General features: G+C 33.0%; 1 long non-coding RNA gene and 1 pseudogene across 2 annotated transcripts; one reads left to right on the plus strand and one right to left on the minus strand.

Moving 5' to 3' along the window:
- Positions 1–6,659: 6,659 nt before the first annotated feature.
- LOC143070714 (complement C1q subcomponent subunit C-like) lies at positions 6,660–9,498 on the plus strand (annotated as a pseudogene).
- Positions 9,499–12,610: 3,112 nt separating this feature from the next.
- On the minus strand, positions 12,611–17,748 carry LOC143072748 (uncharacterized). Of its 2 annotated transcripts, XR_012977292.1 has the most exons (3): positions 17,535–17,748; positions 14,435–14,635; positions 12,611–12,998 (listed from the first exon to the last, which is right to left on the minus strand). It is a non-coding gene; the product is annotated as an uncharacterized LOC143072748 (long non-coding RNA). The 2 variants fall into 2 exon arrangements; XR_012977291.1 differs by having other exon boundaries at positions 14,435–17,748.
- Between the last annotated feature and the right edge of the window lie 596 nt (positions 17,749–18,344).

Here is an 18,344-nt window from a genome sequence, read left to right on the forward strand (position 1 = left end):
CAGCTAAGTATTAACTCGGGGGATACCGTATGAGGCATTTTCCAACTAAAATTGCTGTATATATATAAATAACACGATGATTTTCATAAGTTCCCTGTGTACAAAACTTTGAATTTTTCGAAAAACTATGGATTTTCTTTTCCCTCGAATAGATTACCTTAGCCGTATTTGGTACAACTTTTTTGAACTTAGAGTCCTCAATGCTCCTCAACTCTCTACTTGTTTGGCTTTATAACTATTTTGATCTGAGCGTCACTGATGAGTCTTATATAGACGAACGCGCGTCTTGCGTATAAGATTATAATCCTGGTACCTTTGATAACTTTTTAACATAGTATCATTGTTCCTTAGCATTCTAAATTTTATACCCATAATACCGACAAATCTACATTGCAGAACATACCTGTTGTTTTAATTGTAAATTTCTCGTGGATCTGCATATACATGACAATTGGCCACTTGAGGTTAAACAAGCAACAATCAATTAATCAAACCCGCAGCTGTTATCTTCGACTTCTGTTTTTCTTATTCCCACTTGATTTCTTGTGCCCTGTATAATTCTTACTAGCACCATGTTTTTTGTAAAAAAAAATACAAAAAACAAAATCCGAAGCTACACTAGTGAACATTTATCCGATGTTGTTTATTAAATGGTAAATTAAAGCCTAGGTTCAAATTAAGTCATTCGTTTGGCTAATGTATAAATAACCACATCATGTCGTAATAAGGAGTGTAAAATTCTTAAAGGGGTCCAAATATGACAAATTACATAGCACAATGTATGTCCTTTTCTTGCTAACCTTCATTTTCAAATGGTAGAAGAAAATTCTGCAAGTCAATCAGTGGCGGATCCAGAAATTTTCATAAGTGGGGGCCCAATGACTGGCCTAAGAGGGGGCCCGCTCCAGTCACGCTTCAGTGATTCCCTATATAAGCAACCAAAATTTTCCCCCAAAAAAAGGGGGGCGGGCCGGGCCCCCCGAAATCCGCCTCTGTCAATATATCTTGCACAATTATTGAACCGGATGATACATAAAAACAATCCTTCTTTTATTCGTAAATGAACAAACATATAGGTATTTATTCTAAAAGGTGATCATTCAAAACTGGTTTAAAATTAAGATCGCACGGTTAATCACGTGATCAACGTTCTAAATTGTGTTTCCGGATCATGGTTATGGTAACGTGAGTTTCAAGAGATAACTATATATCCATACCAGGAAGTATTTTAACTTTGGATTATAAATTTTTATCGCCTTTTCTGATAAATGGATTATATGTTCACCTTCATGGTTTTGTCCATAAGGTGGCTTTGTGTATATACCAAGGCTTTACATCGGTTCCATCAAATTTACCACCCGATATCAAGAAACTGGATTTAAGCTTTAATAGATTGACCAGACTGGATTCAAACGGATTTTATAGATATAAGTATCTAGAAGATCTCATAATTGATCATAATTCCATCAACATGTTGCATCTTAAGGCCTTTTATGGTTTATCACTATTGAAACATTTGTCTTTGTCTAGAAATAATCTGTCTGTATCTTAGTCGTATCATCGTGAAGTATTTGAATCTCTACAGAGTTTATCAGTTTTAGACATAAGTAGAAATATGAAAACTCTAAACTATAACCCGTACAAAATTCCCGTCGGTGGACTTAGTAACTTGCGTGAGCTGAGCATCGATCTAGTGTTAAATGCAACGTTTGGACATCAGTTCAAGAAACTGCACAATTTACAAATATTGAAACTTGATTATTGTCACGTTACCCATCTATACAATAAAACATTTTCAGAATTGCCGGTAAATATACGGGAATTCCACATGACAACGTGTAGAGACTTTGTTGTCATTGAAAGTGGAGTTTTAATGCCATTTCCACATCAAAAATTGATCAATCTTACTAACAGCAATATATAGCACAGGCCCTAAACATATTACACCCATTCCAGAAAAAAATCAATGGATGCGCTGCTGTTTCGCTGAATATCTCATCCTGATTCTAAACAAGGCTTAGATTCAGTCATTCTTACACCAGAGATGATGAATTATATATCAACTATTTGTATAAAAACATTAGACCTCTCTGACAATGACATTATATTAGTTAAAAACAAATCGTTAGTTAAGTTTAAACATCCAGAGTGTTTTGAAAACGTTATGTTATCTGCTAATCGATTTAGTTTGGATAACTGGGCAGGTTATTTCTTTAAATTTTTATATACGATGACTAACATTAAAATAATAGATTTTTCATATTTTCCTTTACGTTTCAAAAATCCAATTTTCCTTGACGTAGTAACGAAAGACAACTGTACAAGCGTTGAACAGGTTAAAGGAAAATAAGGGAGAAGGGTTATTCCAATTGCAGTAACAGTTCCGAGTCAAATCCTTTTCTTGAGAATACCGCATCCAATGGTTAAAAATGCCTTTCGGGAAATAAAAACAATAAACAGCTCCCTTCGTCACCTTGAAATATCCTACTTGAAACAAATATATTCCCACTTTTGACTTTTGAAGGATCTAATAGTTTGGAGCATTTGGATTTGTCAGGGATCAGTTCTGTACTAACTATTGGAGACAGAAAAATTCCGGTGTTCATTCATCTAAAAACAATTTTCTTGAAAGAAACAAACTTGTTCAATGTTTTACAAACTAATTCATCAATATTAAGTTTTTGTCCAAATTTAATGAATTTGGATATATCATAAAACTATATCTGGAAAAAAACAAACAAATTCGTTTGGACAACTTCTATCTCTAACACGGCTCAATCTTTCACATAATTTGTTTGAGACCGTTTCAGACGTTGTAACTAAGTTTTATAGCATTGTTGAACTCGATTTGTCGCACAATCAATTAACAACCATTAGAAAGAATATACTAGATTGGATAGTTTCCAACACAAAGAACATGGAACCTTTGAATTACATCTAAATACTAACCCGTTTATATGTTCATGTGAATCGACACAATTTCTGCGTTGGATTTTGACAACTAACGTCAAGTTAGATAACAATGGTAATTACTCTTGTTGGGTTTCTTCAAGAAACAGTATCAACTATACAAGAACTGTCGCTGAAGACTTTCATCATTATTTCGTTGATTGTGATACTACTGTCTGGATTAAAGTAGGCATTTCATTATTGGTTTCTGTTCTATCGAGTGTGCTTTGTTCTGTTCTATTATACAATTTCAGATGAAGGATAATGTTTTTTTTTCTTCCGAAATTCCTGGAGATTTGCCGAGAAAGGTCTTGAACTGAATTTTGATTATGACGTTTATGTTTCATATTCCGATGACTGTGTTTCTTTTGTGAAAGAACTGCAAGAAAAAGTAGAGAACGATTGGGGGTTCAAAGTCTGCTTTGGAGATAGAGATTTCGTTGTAGGCGAATCGATTGCTAATGAAAGAGCTAAGTTGATAAACAGATGTAGACACATTATATTTCTAGTAACGCCGTCAATTGTAAAAAATGAATGGACTCGATTTGAAATTGAGCGCGCAAAGTATGATTGTTGTTATTACAAGAGATATTCCTTTGGATACTGTTCCGATGGAGTTTTCGACTATTTGGAAAGATGTACTTTTAATTCAATGGCCGATTGAGAAGGAAGATGTTTAAATGGCTTGGCAAAAGCTTCGACTTTGGTTCTTTTGATGAAGTATTATGATACTAGCTTCAACCGAATGGGTAGTGAACCATGCATAACCTGTGAACGTGTGAACCTTTTTTTATTACATTTGTATAATTCAAATAGTTTTCTTCGTATGTTTCTTTTTCCATCGTTTAAGGTATGGAGACAAAGGATTACTGTACATTCAAGATAAAATATAGTTCATGTGCTTTTGCAATAATTGTATTCACACAACTGAGTGTATTGCAGCACAATCTATTTTTGTATATTTGTTACAAAAATGCAAGGCTTATGAGACATTGTTTCAAATTAGCATTTTGCGTTTTTATCAAATAAAACACTATATAACGACATATCCGTTGTATTAATTGTTGAATGAGTCATTTTAAGTATCGACATAAATGCACCAATTTATTTAATGCAAACTGATCGAATTGTAATTTTTAAAACCAGATAAATTCAGTTAGCATAAAATTTGCCAAAAGAACTTTATTATTTTTTAAATTTGTCTTTTCACTTAGAAACGGTTATGATGCATGTCTCCAGACCACATGACATGCGAAGCGTGATAGTTTGTCTGCAGTAGTTCGCAAAACAAAATCTCGTTTATGCATTTGAAATGGTACATAAAGGCAACAGTAGTTTACCGCTGTTTGAAACTCATAAATCGATAGAAAAAAACAAATCCGGGTTACAAACTAAAACGGAGGGAAACGCATTAAATACAAGAGGAGAACCACGACAAAACAATAAAATGTTACACACACAGAAACGAACTAAATACATAAATTATAATTTATTTTTGATCCCATTGATGCAAATCTATAGAGCAGCCACTTTTGACTTTTTTAATCCATTTTACATGAAAATTAAAATATATTTCACTTCGAACCTTAACGTTTAAGAAGCCACGGTTAAGTGTTGACTGATTTACCCCTATTTTGCCATTTTTACCTTTACAACGACCTTTTTACGTGCACCTGTACATTTTTAAAGTCGTACCTGAAAAACAATATACACGTTTTACCATCTTCAAAAGGCCAAACATCCTCATCAGCGAACATAGAGTCAACATGGCAAAATTTCGTTACGTATACGTGTACGAATTGGCAATACTGAAAGGAAATTTACAGTATTGTGATTTCCTCATTTTATCAACTTGTCGTTTTTTTCTTCTTTTTTTTTCGATTAAACATGAAAGAATCATCATTGTTAAAATACTTCATTTGATAAAGTTGATAATTTTGTTATAACTTAACACTATCACAATAATTTATGGCAACTATTCTAGGAAGTATGATTTATTCTACCGGAAGAACCGTATAAAGAGGGTGATTTCATTCCTATTTTTACGGAAATATTATCTATAAGTACACGCAAATAAGTTGTTGTTCTGCATTGCAGGACACTGCTCATTCTCATGCATTCCTGTACTGTCTATGAATAGAAATAAGAAGAGGAGTGCCAATTAGACAACTCCTCGTCCAAGTCACAATGTGTAAAACGTAAACAATTATAGGCCAAATTAAGGCATTCAACACGGAGCCTTTGCTCAAACCGAACAGAAAGCTATAAAGTGAGCAAAAATGACTAGTGTAAATAAAAATGAAGCCTGTGTATGGAATCTTCGGTAGAACATAGTAGTAGAAAACTAACGGGCTGATTAATACTTAAGTAGTAAACGAAAAACTGATATAACAGAGAGCAACTAATTACAACCACTCCAGTTTTACCTATAACGTCTGTTTGTTTTATAGAACACTATGGATAAGACCTTCGAACATAAATTTAAACTACCGGTTAAACGGTTAATCGGTCGAATGATTATCTGAGTAACCGGTTAGGGAAAACTGTACAATTTGACAAAACTAATATATATATATATTTGCCTGACATTGCATCCTTTTAAACATAACCATTTCTTATGGCAAGGAAATCTAGGATCTATTTTAAACACCACTTCATAATTAAAGGTCCTTCAAGTGTAACCATTGTTTTCTTACGTAATATTTGTATTCGCAATTAACAATTTTGTTTAATAGTATGTATTACACTGAGATAGTAACCTCAATTGTAAGGCTAAGCTCAGATGTATGTTGATATGTATTTTCAAGCGATAAGGAATGTTATTTTGCACTTGATAACGTTCGCGTATTTATCATGTTTATAGATCGGTTACAATTCAAAAAACGAAAGTTTCGTAATGGATATCTAGGCGACAGCAATACACCGGAAAGCCCTCGCAGTCTTAATTCCGATGTAATTAAGTCGTCAAAATCGAAATTGAGTTTTATTTTATAGATTATTGCATTGCGTTAAACTTTTTAAATATATTGAAAATTGGTACTTAAATTATCATCACGAAACACTAAAAATTCCCATTTTTTAAGATAACTTAGATAACATAACTCTTCAACGGTCTATGTCAAAAACAACAAACTTGAACTTATGAAAGCTGTTTGACAATGTGACAAAATTTTAGATTTAAACAAAGGTGATTGTACTTTATCTAATCATTCAGAAAATAAAAAGGTGGCTGACGGACGAACGGACGATCTTCAGCTTCGTATTTTTTAATCATGGTGTTGCGAAGTTTCAATTTGAAAGAAGATTTAGTCATATGTTTTGTTAAACTGTACATAAAACTTCAGCTGACTTGGACACATCAAGTTTGCTATCTAAAAAGTCACAATATGTTCAAACAAACCATAAACTGATTTCATGCACATCGGGATGATTAAATTCAAACCATCAAGCAATGGTTTCATTATTTTTTTTATTTGTTTATAAATTTCTCGTTTGACAGTTATTTTCCCCAAAACAATTCAGCAAATCGCTAGCTGAATCGTGACAATGTGATTTTTTTTTATGCAACAAACTATTTCAACACGCCAAGTTAACATACAATCATATCATATTCATTCACAGCTGCTACAGTTCTATAACTCACAGGTTTAAATGGTTTGGAAAAGGGTCTATGTTTTATTGGTGAGACAGTACATTGTACAACTGCAGACATGATTGTTGGTGTTCTCCTTGCTATTTTGGTTTGTTTTGGAAATATTGTGCATTGCCATAGTAAGTACAAAATGATTATTATCTAACTATGAAACAACGAAAAAGAAAGATTCTGGTATTAGAAAACATATGTATTAAACTCCCAGGTAAAATTTCCAAATGTCAGTATAAACTGACAATGTAAAAAAGAGATGTGATATGATTACCAATGAGACAGTTATTGCCCAGAGACCAAAAAGACATGGATGCAAGCAACTATTAGTTACCATATGGCCTTCTTGAATAAGCAAAACCCATACCGTATAATAATATGTAAATGGCCTCAACATAACTTTTTGAAACGAGATAACCAACGGCCCGATTTATCGTGATAGAACAGTGAAAACTTATATGACATATAGCAACTAAAAAACATTAACTGAACTACAGGCTTCAGACTTGGGACAGCACATAAAGAATGTAGCGGCGTTTAACATGTTAACAAGCGCTCAATCCTCCCCTAAATGCAAGAGAATAATATAAGAACGAACCGAAAGAACTAGATTCAATAGATCTGCACGACGCAACAAAAACTAAAACTAAAAAAAAGAAAAAAAAGACACAATGTATTCTAGAATTATAACAAACACTTTTAAACAGGATTAATCTCTCGCATGCCTGGATAACACTGACTCGCTTTAATGTTGTTTGTACTTCAATTGTTTGTAATATTCACATCTGCAACTGTGAACTCTTAACAGGTATAAACATATTAATAACACATGGTCTATTAAAGTAATTTATATTTTATTGTGTACGTAAACCTCGTGTACGTTTACGTCGTGTGAACATTTTTCATTTAGATGAATAACATAATTTATAAAAAAAAAAAGTGTCATAGATATTTTTTAATCTTTGTATTGCTCTCCATTTGTATTTATTTATTATACCGAGTACTAGAGATATTTATACATATTGAATCGGCTGATCTGATGTGGTGTCAAATTTGCATTTACCGTAATTCAAACATTATCTAGTTAGAATTATAATTTTTATGAACATAGTTGCATAGTTTGAGTTGCAATTCTCTAACTTTCAACCATCGAGTTGCACTGCTAAAAATAAAGAATTGAAAAGTTGGAATTATAGGACACCTCTGGCTTTCCGTGGACTCTCGGTTTGTTATCGTAGCTAAATTGCTTCATTGCAACTGCCTTATGTTATATCCAAGATGGCCGCCAGCGGAGGACGTCGTTTAACACAGGAGTCTACGGACAATACATTCAAATGTCTTCTTTTAGAGAACTACTTAATGGAAATGAAACCAAACATAGCTTGAAAGTTTCCATATGAGGTGCTGACCATGTGTTGTTACTATGAAGCCGATCCATCATCCAAGATGGCTGCCCGAGAGGGACTTAGTTTAACATAGGACCCTATGGGAAATACATACAAATAACTTCCTTTAGAGAACCACAGAATGGAATGAAATAAAGCATGACAAGAGTGTTCCTTATGAGGTGTTGACCAAGTGTTGTAACTTTGTAGGCGATCATTCATCCAAGATGGCTGCCAGCGGGATAGGACATATTGGAAATACATACTAATGTTTTCTTTCAGGGAACCACTGAATGGAATGAAACCGAACATGGCATAGATGTTCATTAATTCATTATGAGGTGCTGGCCAAGTGTTGCTGTAGCCAAATAATCATTCAAAGTGGCTGCCAGCGGGAAACTTAGTTTAATATAGGACCCTATGTGAAATACATACAAAAGTCTTATTTTGAAGAACCACTGAATGGAATGAAACCAAACATGGCATGAATATCCTAACGAGGTGTTGACCAAGTGTTGTTACTTTGTAGAAAACACTCTTGGGAGCCTCTAGTTTATATTTTCTTTTCTTTATCAGTATAGATAGCTTTCTATTTTCTAGTCAATGTCGATTTTTAACGGACCAATCAAACATGTAAAACTTTTTAAAAGATCGACTTTCATATATATTCTTTGAGAAGTTTACATCTATCTTTAATTTCGTTCATAATAAGATTTCTAAACAATTTCACACAACATAATAGCATATCTTAATAATAGATAACATCTATTCTCATTAAAACACCATTTAGAATATTTGTGATTTGTTTTTATTATACAGAAAACGAGATAGTTGAAGATTTACTAAACATTATATTTAAAATAAAGAAGAATGGAGGCTTCGGAGGAGGTAATTCATTGTATTTTAAGCAGTATCATTGTTCTACACCAGATAACGAATATTAAGAGGGAAACACATTTAGATTTGAAATGGAACATGTTTGTCGAATATCAAAACATGTCCATGAAATGAATGGCCTCTATGTCATTCCCTTTTGCATAGAAATTGTCATTTAGAAAAACACCCCCAATGAAATTTCCACGTGTTGCTGTTTCGGAAATTTATAATTACAATCTTATAGTTTGATACAGTATAAATAAACATAACTACTAGTATTTACTGCGACTTTATCGAAACATTTTACTCCACAAGTTAATCAAATCATAAAATTCGACTCCATAGAGACAAATGTTGGTGGACATTACTCGTCTAGTACTGGAATATTTACGGCACAAGGAACGGACTTTATATGATAATAGCAACAATGAGATCAGATGGTTCAAAGCACTTGCATTGTGAGCTATTATGGGTCAATGATGCTATGAAAGAAAAACTCTTTGGCACCAATTTGTCGGCTGGAACTGTAAATGCCGTCTTACAATTAAAAAACAGGAGACAGGATTTTCATGAAAAGACAGTCATAGTGGAGAAATTATAATTGGAAAAGATTGGTCAATGTTTTCTGGTTATTTTATTGCATAATGATGTCTTACTTGAACATCAATAAATATCCTTGAAAGTCACTAATATTGTTCTTGTTTTTTATGCTGTTGAGTTGCTATTACATTAATGTTATCTTTATATATTTACAAGTGTGGACACAGATCAGTGTGGATAATATGTTTGGATGTTTGACAGTGTTTTGTATGACAAAAGAAGTTCTATGTTTTTCCCATAGGGTACTATATTATTAACTGTGTTGCACAATATGACAACCAACCTGCGCATTAGGGGAGTTGTTTATTTAATATTTGTTTTTTTTATGTTCAAGACGGCCATGAAAGAGACACTAATTGCATTAATTACCAAATGATTATGATAGAATATGTTCCACATCTTTGACTTTGGAAACATTTTGAAGCTAGGAGAGGAACACATAACAGGTTCATTTTTTCATTATGTGATTTTTTTTATATGGGAGATGGTATCTGAGAACATGTTTTTGCTTAGAATGAAATTCAAAACAGTGTAACTGTGGTCATTGATTGACACATTAAAATCATCCATTGACTGGGACAATTTACGTGAACGTTTACCTGTAACGACCACTGTTCACGACGTACCTACGATAGACATTTAAACTGTGGGGTCACCAAAGGTTTCTTAACGCCTTTAATTATAAAATAATTCGAAAAATTAATCAGGAATAACTTTTGTGTTTTTATTTATATAATTGATATAAATCAAAATATCGTGTTATTTCTGATTAATTTTTCAAATTACTTTATTTAGGTGTTGAGAACCTTTGGTGACCCCATAGTTTAAGTGTCTTTAAAAAGTACATAGTGAGCATTGGTCGTTACATACAAATGTTCACCTAAATTGTCACAGCCAATGGATGATTTTAATGTGTCAATCAATGGCCACAGCTACACTGTTTTGAATTTCATTCTAATGTTTGTATATATTGATATTACTTTGTGGTGGATCATCATTATCATAAGTAAAGGATTTCGTTTAAATGTCGAAATTGTTTCTCAGATTAGAAGACATTTAATTGTTTTTAGTAATCAATTTAATCAGATTAGAAGACATTAGTAATGACAATGCCTGACATGATGCTTGGGGCTAGATGAGCTAGAAAGCAAACTTCTGTGTTTTTTTATTAATCATTTGAAAATATTTCCTCTCAAACAGGTCAAAGCAAAAATAAATTTGGCCAGTATGAAAATGATATTATCAAAAGAACCTTTGTGAGCATGCTTCAAAGACTCATAACTGCTACAGAAGTCATGTGATAAAATTTCAAGTGGATATGAACATCTACTTAATATGTCTAAAGATCTAAAAAAAAATTAGTATTCAATATGAAAAAGGTATTGCAAAAATATTCTCTTTATAATCTATTTTGTTATATGGATACAAATATAAGTAATACCTATACAGTGAGGCAGTTTTGTTGTGGTATAAAAGTGTATTGTAGTAATTAATAACTGCTGTCACACAAATTAAGAAATAAACAAATGAATGATTAAAAAAAAAAATGAAAACAACACGTTTAATAATTTCATGCGTCCGAAGCGCTTTTCTGGATTTACCTTCATCAGGAACGCTCAAAGCCAAACATTTGAAATCCGAGGATGCATAAGTACCAACACCGTTGAAGTGCTATATGACAAAAATACATTACAATGATAGACAAATTCATTTAATGTCAACTTTGCCTGAAGGAGTTGAAACCTTAGTTTCTTAATAATTTCAAAATTTTAAACGGACAATTTCAGAAAAGTTTGTTAAATCATGTCAGTACCTAAGTACTAACTACTGAGCTGATGATACCCTCGTGGACTGATAGTCCAGCAGCAGAGGTATCGACCCAGTGATGTAAAAACTTGAAAACAACACGTTTAGTAATTTCATGCGTTGAACATGTACAATGAAATATAGTTTTAGAATTCAATTAGGCCAGATATGCCTTATAAATTTGTCTTTTTTTTAACATACTGATTGGCCATTTACACTCAGGACTAAGGCCTCATGTAGTCAGTACAGATGTATAAAAATAAAGTGTAACATAACAATCTAGCATCATATTGCTAAAAGCAAGAGTAGCATTGTTTGGTAAATTTGTGGTTCTTTTTTAATTTGGCTAATGGACAAAAATTGTTTGATTCAACTCTAAATAAAATGCTATTATCTCCCTATTACTGACATTGTACAAAGAATGGATACTACTTTGATCATTCCGTGTAAATGAGAGTTGTCTGTCAAATCTTTATTTCCCAATGAATGAATTGCATAACAATGAACTGAGCTCAAAGCAAAGCACTTTCATAATACACTTAGACAAAGAGCTCAATCCAGTGATATACTTTGTACTACAGGTCTTTCATGAACATCCATCGACCAAAACCATATCTCAATAACATGCCATACTACATGGTTGGATCAGAAGTCCTGAATATCAACTATCATTCGCTTCATGCACAAATTGATATAGGTTGAGTGCTCCTCTGTTGGAAATAAGAACATATCTCCACCTTATTTTAGTTAACTGATGAAGAAACATTCAAAACTTAAATTTTATCTTAGAACACTGGACACTTTTAATTTGCAAAACACTCATTTGCAAATCCGCCGCCGCCTCAAACAAGAGCCACAATATCATGTATATAACCAAAATGTGCGGAATTACATGGGATTCAACAATTTCATTGGTTTTCTACTGTTACTTTTATATTTATTTTGCTATTTGATTTATAAAAACATGGGATTTTCAATATCCCATGGGACAGGGCAAAATCCCATGGGATTTTGGTTAAATCCCATGGGATTTTTTTTGTCCCATGGGATAATTGTAGTCCCATGGGGTATTTGTTGTCCCATGGGACAAAAAAAATCCCATGGGATTATAATTATCCCATGGGATTTTTAATATCCCATGGGACAAATTAAAATCCTATGGGATTCTTATTATAAATATATAGATATAAATATACAGTAATGTGTATGTTACAATGTATTCTATTTGGTATTAAATTATTATAAGATGAATCTTTTTAATTGAATATCTTTTTTTCTTTGGAAATGTTAATTTAGCATATTGTTCTATAACTGTTCAAAACTAAACTTTTAGACAACAAAGCAGATAATATAAGTATCAATATATGTTTATTCATGAATTATAGAATACTTTCTTGAAACACAATTATTTACCATTTGAAATCAATAAAAACTCTATTATTAAGCTTAACATACTAGTAACTATTTAAGTAAATCTATTTTTTTCACAATATCCCTCCACACAAAACATTAATAGTTTCTTATCATCCAGCATTGTTTGATGGTATAGTACGCTTTTTGGTCATCCAGCAGAGAACTTTGACATTATTGTGGTTTCAATATTTTTTTATATTTAAAAGAACTTCAAATCATTGACTGAGTGATGAAAATAATAACTGATCCAACTTTTGTCTTTGAATTTATTCTTGTCTTGTTTCTATGTTTTCTCCATTTATTCTAGGTGGTGAATTTCAATCCTTCTGAAAAAGAACCAATAAAATCTAAAGTAATGTATTATACAGAATTGTTTGCATACATGTAGCAATAATATGATTTTCAATAAAAATAGCTATGCGGTATGGATTTTACTGATTGTTGAAGATTGTCCAGTGTCATCAGTTGCTAACCTCCTACATCCTTTGGTCTCTGATGGAGGATTGTCAAATTAGCAATATACCACATCTTCCTATTCTAATACTATATAACAATCGATTAATTTCTTCTTCTTTATAACATTTGGGTATTTTCCAAAGTTATATACATAATATATATACTGTAAATTCAGAAATTATTAAATGCGAGGTTTTTTTTATTGCGAAAAATGCAAAAGAGTTGTAAACGCAATAATTTAAACTCGCATTATGAAATATTGTATATGGATTAAACAGGATTTTTCTCAAAATCGTAAAATTGAAAATCGCATTTAAGTCTAAAATGACAGAATCGAAATAATAAATGCACGCAATAATTTATGAATTTACAGTTTAAAGATCAATGTTAAAACTTTAGACAACTATATTAACATTCCATTATTCACAAGAATTTGCAATATATTATACAAAATGCAGACAACAGAAACAATATTTCTTTAAGCTTTTGAAGTTCTGACAGATTTCAATTTGTGTTTTATTTCAATGAAAAAATACCTTGAACTCTTTGAACATATTGAAATTATAACATTGATACAAAAAAAAATTATATTGTTTTATCCTTATTTTTTGTGTTGTTGGCTTGCTGTCTCATTTTAATATACATTTATACATATACCAATAATCTTCTTCTTAATTAAAAGTAAAAATGGGATATTTTTGATTTTGATAATCTCAAAACATTATAGTTCTATCAAATAACTTATTACCAAGTTCAAAAACACCAATATGTTTGATATTAATTTTAAGACATGTATAAATGTTCCAGACCATACCAGTATTTGGACCTTACGTTAACGGTCCAGAACATAAAAGTATACACTAAGACTTACAGTCCCACCATATGTGTACAGTCAGACCATTTGAGTATACTTGTACTGTCTAGTACCAGCTCGACCAAACCTGTGTTTTTATTTCAATTGAATTAAACTTTTTGTATTTATCTATTAAAGATTTCAGTTATGTTGATCGGTACTGTACATTTGTTTCTAATAAACTTGACCAACTTCTTAAAATTGGGCAGACAGTCCAAATACTTGTATGTTCTGGAACATAAACATGATTAACAAGCATTTGGAAGGATGTCATCCTAGAATCCCATTAATATTGAGTACTAAATTTTGAGTATATACATGTAAATCCACAAGTTACTTACTGAAATTCATGGCGAACACTCACCAAAAACTTAAAAGAGGATACAATTTAGAGGAAAGACTGGACAGATGAATGCACTTAGTAACACTATCAAAACAGAGCATAAAACTTACCGAAAACAATATGTTTTACATTTATCCTTCAGGAGCAGGATAATTGAAAAGTGTTTTTTTTCTTTCTCTGCCGTCCATCATATAACCTTTGAATTCATTCATGCAAAATATGAAAATCTGCAAAGGTAGGACCTTGAACCTCAGTTTATACACATTTTGAATTTTGAACTGCATACTTGTCCTTTTCATCTTGCTGACAACCTAAACATAAAAAAATTATAAAAACATAATTCTAGATTGACTTTGTGTTTTTTTGTAGTTGGTACAAACAATTTTCCCAACTTTAAAACGAAAACATCATCACCAAAAAGGAGGTCATACTCACCTCCGAAATATTTAAACAAACCGAAATTATTACTTGATTAAGATCTTGTCGTAAATTAATGGCATAGATACTCTTATTTTTGAAAACTTGATGTCTATTGCATACTTATATTCCTTTGTACTAGAGTATGCATATAAAGATGGACTCCCAAGGACTTTAATGTTAAATAAGCATGATTAATTTTACAGTTTCTCAGCTCTATGTGTACATTTTGAGAGATCTTGCAATACTGTATATTCTGATATTCAGAACTTATTGTGAGGTTTTTATTAATACAACTGAAAGCTGTATCTCATTTTCATTTCTGATACATATTTATATTTATGAGCTGAAGACCAGTGCCGAAATTTTCTCACTGCATTGAAGACCCATAGGTGACCTTCGGCTGTTGTCTGCTCTTTGGTTGGGTTGTTGTCTCTTTGTCAAATTCCCAGTTTCCACTTCCCATTTTATAACATGTATGCTGATTTTTCTTAAATTACAATATTTAATCATGCAATTTTGTCCATTATTGAAAATACGGTAAGCAAAAATAAATGCACAAAAAAATTTAACATTGTTATATGTAAAAGGCTTTTTTTTAAATTCGAAACAGTTGCCTACACTGTTAATTTCCTTGTTTGATTTCATATTTTTAAAGCCTTTAAAGCTAGCTAGATGGTATGCCAGGGCGGATCCTGCCATTTTAAAAAGGGGGGTTCCCAACCCAAGACAAAGGGGATGGTTCTATATTCATTTGATTTGTTTTATTGTCCCATATAAGAATATATATGGTATAGGGGTGGGGATCTTGACTGTTAACATGATAACAGCACATTCTCAAATTGAACGGGATGGGGTGACCCCCAGGGAGTTCCCTTTCATTTTATTTCATTAATTTTATTGTCCCCTACAAGAATATATATGGTTTAGGGGTGGGGATCTGGATCGTTCATAAGATAATAGCACATTCTCAAATTGAAAAGGGTGGGGTAACCCCCAGGGACCTCCCTTTAATTTCAATCGATTTGTTTTATCGTCCCATTCAAGAACATATATGGTATAAGGGTGGGGATCTGGACTGTTAACATGATAACAGCACATTCTCAATTTAAACGGGGTTGGGTGACCCACAGGGACTTCCCTTTCATTTTATTTCATTAATTTTATTGTCCCCTACAAGAATATATATGGTTTAGGGGTGGGAATCTGGATCGTTCACAAGATAATAGCACATTCTCAAATTGAACAGGGTGGGGTAACCCCCAAAGACCTCCTTTTAATTTCAATCGATTTGTTTTATCATCCCATTCAAGAACATATATGGAATAAGGGTGGGGATCAGGACTGTTAACATGATAACAGCACATTCGCAATTTGAACGGGGTTGGGTGACCCACAGGGACTTCCCTTTCATTTTATTTCATTAATTTTATTGTCCCCTACAAGAATATATATGGTTTAGGGGTGGGGATCTGGATTGTTCACAAGATAATAGCACATTCTCAAATTGAACAGGGTGGGGTAACCCCCAGGGACCTCCCTTTAATTTCAATCGATTTGTTTTATCGTCCCATTCAAGAACATATATGGTATAAGGGTGGGGATCAGGACTGTTAACATGATAACAGCACATTCTCAATTTGAACGGGGTTGGGTGACCCACAGGGACTTCCCTTCCCTTTCATTTTATTTCATTAATTTTATTGTCCCCTACAAGAATATATATGGTTTAGGGACGGGGATCTGGACTGTTAACATGATAACAGCACATTCTCAAATTAAACGGGGTGGGGTGACCCCCAGGGACTTCCCTTTCATTTTATTTCATTAATTTTATTGTCACCTACAAAAATAGATATGGTTTAGAGGTGGGGATCTGGATCGTTCACAAGATAATAGCACATTCTTAAATTGAACAGGGTGGGGTAACCCCCCAAAGACCTCCTTTTAATTTCATTTGATTTGTTTTATCGTCCCATTCAAGAATATACATGGTTTATGGGTCCGGGGATCTGGACATTTACAAGATAATAGCATATTCTCAAATTGAAGGGGGTGGGAATTACCTCCCATGGACCCACCCTCTCTTCTTTCTTCCCCCCAAAATACCCTTTAATAGGCCCCAATCCACAGATAGTTTACATTATTTTCGCTTGATTTACACTTTAGAATATATATTATACACTATACAGGTGTAATTTTTTAAGATAATACAACTGAAGACCACAGTCATGACAGTGGTGGATCTAGTCCGAGATTACTCTGACGTCCGACGGCTGTTTTGCCAGACAAGTTGGGGCCGTGGGACGTCAGAGCTTGTCCCATATCAAAAAGTGTCTGGCAAAACAGACGTCGGACGTCGGAGTAATCTCGGACTATTGTGGATCCAGAATTTTTCATAAGTGGGGGCCCACCGACTTCCTAAGAGGGGCCTGCTCCTGCCATGCTTCAGTGATTCCCTTTTTAATCAACCAATTTTTTTCCCAAAAAGGGGGCCCTGAACTCCTGACCCCCCCCTTTTTTCCTCATTTCAATCACCCTGATATAAATTTAGTTTTATCACTTACAATTGGAATGGTTAGAATTCCCCAATAATTCTTATATACCATTGATATCAACATATTTCATTTTTGATAAATGAAAGGCAAAAGTTTTCTATGGGTAGAAAAGGATAGTGGGAAGCTTTCAGATTCACACCATGCCGGTGGCTGGGTCTTTATGACCCTCGTTCTTTGCGGACTAACTATTTAGGCCAGTGGTGGATAATAGTGTGCGTGCATTAATCTTCTATACCTTCTTAATCAATATATTCAAATACTGACGGGAAGTGTTGTAATGTATCAATGTCATCAATGTCTTATTTGAGACCACCGTGCTATTTACATGTGGGATCGAGAATGCAGGGGAAGGAAACTTGTCAATTATGTTTATTTTTAAGCCAAAATAAAATCAGCCGCCGTAAAATTAACCTTGGGTAATCCTCAAATTGATGCAAGAGGCTTAACGGGCTGACTACTAAATACATGTTTTAATCTCAAAATAACTCGGCAGCGTCAAATAACAGTTGATGTAAGGCTCGTCTCGGAAAAGGGGGGGGGGTGTCTTTTTTTCTGTCTTCTTTTTTTTAGTTATATTTTTAAAAACTTACACTTTTTTCCATTATTCTCTTTCTTTCACTATTCTTTATTCCTTTTTTTTTCTTTGTACTTTGTTCTCTATTCTGTTAATTAACATCCATACCCTCTTATGAGGGGGGGGGGGGGGCAAGGGGTTTAACTGTTATGCTGTTATGGGTCAATTTAATTCTTTGTTATCTGTTATTTTGAAAATATATTTGCTGTTAGCTGTTATTGTCTTATTCTTTGTTAGCTGTTATTGGGCTTTTATTTTTTTTTGTTATCTGTTATTGTGATAATGTATTTGCTGTTAACTGTTATTGAAAATTGGAATGTTAGCATTTTTTTTGACAGTCAATATTCGGTATAAATTGAAGATCATTGGCCATTGGGGTCTACCACTACTGATATGTTTGTCCCGTATTCAGAGAAGGATTCCATTAACATATATCCCATCACAGAAGTGTGGTCCAGGACAAATCAAGTA

Source organism: Mytilus galloprovincialis, chromosome 4 (assembly GCF_965363235.1).
Source record: "Mytilus galloprovincialis chromosome 4, xbMytGall1.hap1.1, whole genome shotgun sequence".
NCBI lineage: Eukaryota > Metazoa > Mollusca > Bivalvia > Mytilida > Mytilidae > Mytilus > Mytilus galloprovincialis.